The sequence below is a fragment of the Phoxinus phoxinus genome (genome assembly GCF_949152265.1).
Source record: "Phoxinus phoxinus genome assembly, chromosome: 11".
Taxonomy (NCBI): Eukaryota; Metazoa; Chordata; class Actinopteri; order Cypriniformes; family Leuciscidae; genus Phoxinus; species Phoxinus phoxinus.
The window spans coordinates 26,733,303-26,740,294 of record NC_136886.1 but is presented as its reverse complement, the minus strand read 5'-3'; the positions used below and the strand labels follow the sequence as shown (position 1 = coordinate 26,740,294).

General features: G+C 36.6%; 1 long non-coding RNA gene across 1 annotated transcript; it reads right to left on the bottom strand.

Annotated features, from left to right (window-relative positions):
• Nucleotides 1-579: 579 nt before the first annotated feature.
• LOC307007266 lies at nt 580-4,195 on the bottom strand. Its single transcript, XR_013799606.1, has 3 exons — nt 4,045-4,195; nt 1,354-1,654; nt 580-859 (listed from the first exon to the last, which is right to left on the bottom strand). It is a non-coding gene; the product is annotated as an uncharacterized lncRNA (long non-coding RNA).
• Between the last annotated feature and the right edge of the window lie 2,797 nt (nt 4,196-6,992).

The following is a 6,992-nucleotide window of genomic DNA, read 5'->3' as shown; positions in this document are numbered from 1 at the left end:
CTGGGTTACGTCATGCCCTGATTGGTTGTTGAAGCTCCATACAGAGCAGCTTCATACAGCTGTGGCCACACAGCCTGTACCACTAGACACGAGATCAGACACAATAACAAACACATAATATAGTCCAAGTGTATGTTCCCCAGAGGCTAATGATTTCTCCTCAAAGACTTTGCCCTGGCTGAGGGTAAAATCTATGTCGTAAAGTTTAAAATAGTTTTTGTAATGTAACCAAAAAATATAATTTTAATGAGTCTAAGGTTCTAACGTAGTTTACGTTTGAAAGAATATATGGTCAGTGCTAATGCATACTTTTGTTAAGTGAGATTCTGGCTAGATTCATTCGAGCATGCCATTTATTTGGTGTCCTGCAATTCCTGAAACCTTACATCCCAAACTGTTGCTGTTCTCACATTTAATATGCTGTAAACAATTGTAGCCACATCACACAATTTCTGCTAGGCTTAACCTCACTTCATTCATTCACTCATCTTTCCTCTTTCTAAAGCCCCACTCTCCAAAAATATGTCAACAAAACCCCATGTGCAGTGACAGATACAATTTCGGATAAATTTTTTTTTTGATTTGTTGATAGAACCTAGGGATGTCACATGTGATACCTCAATATAACTATTTTTGTGATCTGTCAGGTAATAGTGATATTTTATGCGTAATAATTATTTTATTTATATGCGTATATATTTAAAGCTTACCGAACTTTTAAGTCTGGTTGTAGTACATACAAGAAATGTACCGTGAATCAGGGTTAGACTTTTGCTGCCTTCAAGTGCACCTGGGAAGCTCATTCCTCTGAGTCAGGCATTCGTCATTACGACGTCACACGTTCGAGTCGGAATAACAACTGAGAAGTATCATAAACAGAACAGAAACAAAACATAAGGTGGGATCTAACAAAAAACAACAACAGTTTTCCTGTGCACATAAATAAATAGATCTGGATTTATACATATAGTTATGAAACTACCAATGAAAGTTAAATGGTTGAAATACACCTTGAAAATGCATGTTATAGATCTTATTGTGACAAATTTATCTGTGCATCATTTATGTTTTATTTCATCTCATAACGTTTAATGAAAATGTCATAACTGGACCTTCCAGTGATGAAAAAAGTTAAAGTCAGCATGGAATGTAAGTCTTTCCTTGCATATTGTGATGTATAACCGAGTGAAACAGCTTCTCAAACAAGACAAAAATGGAGGGACTTAATGTTGTCCATGCACAGATAAATCATTTATAATAAATACTGCAATATTCCAAAAAAAACAAACAAGAAGAATGGTCAATTTTCATCAATAACATACTACACATGTAATTTAAGTTGTGGAGACTCACCTCATTTCACTTCAGCATGATGGCCAACTCTGAGGAAAAAGGGAGTGTCTTTTGGGGATTGTGGATGTTATCCCCAAAATGCCCCCCTTTAGGTTCCTGACGGACATTGAACACCTTTTCTGATGAGGAGATGTGGCTTTTGTGATGGGAGTGCAGCTGTCTCTGTCTGGACTCTTATCATTCTTCTGAATCGCATCTTTTTGAAACAGAACCTCTCACCACTGACAGGCCCTCCTCAAACTGGTGCGGGTAGGTCACATGATAATGATGTCCAAATTACATTCATACTACACACCATAGACTGTAAAAAAGAAAAAGAAAAGTCACAATCTCAAGAAGAAATAAATAGTCTAACCTGTATTTTAACCCGTTTAAAAACTGAATGTGGGTCAATTTGATTGACCATGCGATTGATGTTTAATTTGTAGGGGGGAAAAATGCTTGAAGTCAGTCAAATGATAGCAAAATAGTTAAGATCATAAGTATGATCAGTACATTACATAAAAAATGTAAAGTTTTAAAAATCCAGTACATTAGCGTTACTGACATTAGTTTAGTTTCTGGGTACATTTTTGAGTTCATATAATGCTGATTTTGCAGTTATAAACATTATTGCCGCTCGAGAAACATTTATGTATATTTTAAATACAAATCAATCCCAATTATGTTCTGAATTAACAGAATAAACTTAAGAGTAGAGATAACAGTATTGATAAAATCATAAACATTCAAATAAATTTAATACACCCGAATTAGCAAAAAATCTACTTTTTATTATCAGTCTCTTTTTCAGATGCAATTGCTTTTAATGATTAGCTGTAAGGTGATAAAATCATTGTTGTTGTTGTTGTTGTATTGCATGTGTTACGTAACTATACCCTTTAAAAATAGGCATATTTATTTGTTCTGCTTACCGTACTGCTGTGTATGTCTTTACATTTGCTAACCTAATTGTACTTTACTTGAACAAACCTTAACCTTAAAAATCATTCTTGTATACAAATGATCAAATCTTGGATTGTCCATTTCTCAAGGCAGCTAGTAAAAACAATTCATATATTTTCACAGTTTTGCCTTTAGGTAAGCATGAAGCAGTAAGATTCACAACCAATGGTTGGTGAACATCAGACGGAAGGACTGAAAAAGTGCAGGGGTTTGATTCTTGCGATTGATTCTGCGAGAGTGAGGGCGGGGCTTTGATTTTGCGGCTTAACTTCCTGCTCACTACTGCGCAGACACAGGTCCCAAGATGTCAGCGCCATAACGGGACACTGGCATTTTCACTTCTCACCAATGGAGCGAAGAGGCGTCGTCCAAAGTCAAAAAGTGTTGTACTACATCGGAATACCATGTAAATAAATAGCAGGTATTATTTGGGGAATTTTGTGTCATTTGAATAATAGTACAAATAATATAACATGCTACTCCAAAAGAACACTGTTTAAATTATTTATTTAAAAGAAGAAGCTGTGGTGCTGTTTTGGGGGGAGCAAGAAAATAACAACAACATCTTTATAATAGGCCTGTGCTCAGTACTGAAGAAAGGCTAGAAATGCCTCTGGTGACATTTCAATCGTTTTTAGAAGACCTGCTTGTTTGAGGGTGTTACTTTTCCCTATGCAACTTTGTTTATTTCTGTTTGTGGTAATGCCTATTTATGAATCCCATATCATTCCGTTTGCATATCTTCCCACTGTTGTTGTTTACTGTGAATAGATTATTCAATAGATTAACAAGACCTGTTAACAAAGCTTCCTGGCCAATCCAACAAGACCAATTACATCACAATCATGAGGACATTACTACAGCAACATAAGAATAGTCATGTGTGCATGTTAAAGGGATTATATTATGCTTTTTCAACTTTTGTTAGTAGGCTATTGTTGCTGTTTGAGCAAAAAAAAAAAAAGATCCGCAGGGTTACAAAGATCAAAGTCCACTCCAAAGGAAGATATTTAATTTAACAGAATCCACTTTTTATGGACTACGATGAACGGCTCGATTGGACTACAACACACTATATCCGGATCTTATGAGGTAATAATGTTCCTTATTTAAATAATACCCGCCCACGGAATACGCAACAAAAGTTGTCAAGGCCTGCGGAGCGCTAGAGAGAGTGTTGTCGCTGTGTTTAAGTTTGTCCTAAGGCTGACGACCTTCAAGAGGTTAAATTTGATTTTTTAACAATGTTCCTGGAGATTATAACCTCAACATGTGTCTTTGTGCTGCACAATTTACTGAGAACAGCAGACATACAGTGTCCAATGCAGACTAAACATGCACAAAAGCTTCTCTTCACAGATGTAACTTTGGGCTCGGGACAATATGTTGTTTATGGATCAACTTGTAAGTATTTGTTATTATTTGTAGTTGTGTTTTCTATTATAGAAATTGTAACGTTATATTGTTTTCTATCCAATTGTAAGTTTTATGTAGTTGCTGCTATGATGTAATTAAAGGGTGATTGCCTCAGCTAGCCTGCTAACTGTTAAAATTACAGTATTTGTGTATGTGTTTACTTTAACTTTTGTGAGCTCTTGATTTTTTTTTTTTTTTTTGAAAGACCCCTTAGGAATAATTATCCATGGTTTTGTGATCAATTACTGTTTGTATTAGCCTACCATAATTTCCTGACAAATATGATTAAATGGTGGAACTATAATAAAATGACAAAACAAAAACACATACCACTCTGAAACGTCCTGTGAAATCCGTTCTGCACGATCCTCTTGTTCGTCAACATTATTGTCAGCGTCTGAATCGGTCTCGAAATGGTTTGAAATTGATTCCATCGGTAATATTTAGTATTTAAGTTACACCTGAGTACCAGTAGGCCTAGAGCTCGTGCCTCGCGGTTATGAAGGGGCGTGACATTTCCAAAACACATGCTAGGCGCTGCCAATCACAGCACACTTGGTCAGCTAACCAATCACAGGACATTTTGTATTTCGGAAGGAGGGGCTTCATCGAAAACAACACGTTTAAGCAGACTGGGTAAAAGGGCATAATATGACCCCTTTAATGCCCGTTTGTGTAATCAGCAAGTATTAATTAAGAAGATAATATTATTAAACTAAACACCAGGAAATTAGGCATCTAGGGAAGTCTGCCAAACATTACATTTTCTGGATTTGGATAGCCTTTCCATTGATGAAAGACCTGTGGCCTGTTCAAAGCTGGTTTCAGTTGCTGGTAAGTTCGAGATTAGTTTGTTTCTTCGGACTCAAGAAGGTGGATTGGTTTTTTAGTAGTGTAGTGTTCATCGCCATGGTAACTTAAAATGCATGTTTTATTATGCGTTAGAGATCGCAAACCCAAACTGGACCAATCTGTGAGTAAATGACTGATGCAATAAAGCCACGCCCCCTATATCTCTCGCTCCAGCAGTTTATTGTGAAAACAACTTTAGAGACAAAATTGCTCATCGTTTGCTGCTAATTATTTATCATATTTATATTATGTGAATTATAATTACTTTTAAAGCATATAATAGTCTTATTATATGAATTGACAGGTAATATTAAACTTTTAAATTAATATATAATAGCCTATATGCATTCATATAGACTAATACTTTTAAACAATGTGTATTCATTTGAGCTCTTTGTAAACCTATAATTGTTGGGCATATATCTTTGATTCACATCATGCATTGATATAGTTTAGTCCTGCCATGTAAACGCTTTTAATTTCATGATAATTTTCAAAATGATCTCTAAATCTTCAGAAGAGAATTGAATGCCGTCTCTTTCGCGAGAAGTGAATCAAACTGATGCTCTCCGTGTGATTGGCTGTTTGTCGCACGTGTCACACTTCTACACATGCTTCATAAAAAAAGTGGTAGTTGCGTAGACTGTCAATGGAGGGACACAAAGCTCTCAGATTTCATTAAAAATAACTTAATTTGTGTTTCGAAGATGAACAAATGTCTTACGAGTTTGGAACAACATGAGGTTGAGTATAGGCTAATTAATGACAGCATTTTATTTCGGGGTGAAATAATCCTTTAACTTTGTGTGTGGCACAATCCAGATGAATTGTTTTGTGAACTTGTCACAATGTAAGCCTGACATTGCAAAGAGGCTGTTATTGAAGAATGGGGTTGCGGCAACTAAAACGGCTTTTGTTTAAAAAAACGTGGACTAATATTATAAATGATCTTCAGAGACAAGAAAATTACAACATATTTGATTTGTTATTTTTAAATGTTTTACAAAACCTTGCTTTATTTTCACCTCTCTAGCTACTGTATAGTGTTCACTGTACAGTACATATTATTAAGTTCGACTCACTAGAGCACATTGCATGCATACAGTACTTTACATCAGGATTCATTACAAACTTCCCTTTACAGAATTCCAGCAGTATTGCAGTCATCCACAAACTTAAACAAACACACACACACACACACACACACACACACACACACACACACACACACACACACACACACACACACACACACACACACACACACAAACATCCACCTTCAACTCAGGCGAATGATGAATACACGGCATCTTGCTGTCTCTCTTTCCCTTTCCCCGCTCATCCCCTCCTGACATTTCTCCGCTCTCCCCCCGTCTCCCCCTCTCTCAGGAGCTGTGAGTGTGTTTGACCTTAAACCGTTCCTCTGCCTTTACACTGTCAGCTCCAGTCTGTGTTTTCAGGGCCTGAGAGATCCCCGCCTGCAATATGTCTGCCGACAACCCATAAGAAACGACTTGCTCTGTGTTTATCTATTAATAATTGAGCAGTTCTGAAGATGGGAGGGGGGCAGTTTGTCACAAGGGGAATTTATACCTTTCACTAAGGTTTGGGCTAAACGGCACTTTCTTCCAAGCTGAGAGACAGAGAGAGGGAGAGAAAGGAGAGCTTAGTGTGTTGTTGTTATCCATAGCTTAAGGGTGTGTTTATGTATGAGTCTTCGGAGAATGAAATGCCATAACCTTGTGTCTCCTCTTCGTAGTCCTGGACAGACTGTGTATGTTTATTTATACGTGTGTACATATCAGGGTGAATTTTTTTTTTATTCCTTTAGTTTAGATTTGTTAAAATGCAATCCACTGATTGTGTTCATTTATATGTGCCTGTTTTCACCTGGTCACTTCATGCGTTTCTACTGATTGTAGCTATCAGATTTGTTAAATCAGTTCCATTTACACATTGCCACATACTGTACATCCGTAAAATGAATATAAATCTGATCTTCAATTATCTTGCTATATGCAGATTTAACAGAGTTCATGTCAACTAAAGCAACATATGAGCTGCATTTTATTGATTATGGGCTAATTTCAAGATCAAAATAGGAGAGAGAGAGCGGCATCAGCACTGGTAAGATAATTTAGTCTTTTAAATTAAGATGATTGTGTGTTGAGCTTCAGGATGTGACGCCGAACTTTCAATTTCATTTCCAGCAGTTTGCACGGCTTGCTAAAGAGATACTCAGCTCATCTGCGGCGATGAGTGTTGCAGTAGTGCGGCATATCAGGCTATAGCATGTCATATAGCCTATAATACGCTCTCACACTTTTTTATTTTTTTTTACAATTTTGGGAGGAGTAAAATTTACAAATGTGATTTAAAAAACCAGATGCATTTACACTTGTCCAGTTTCATCAGGAATGCCTCTC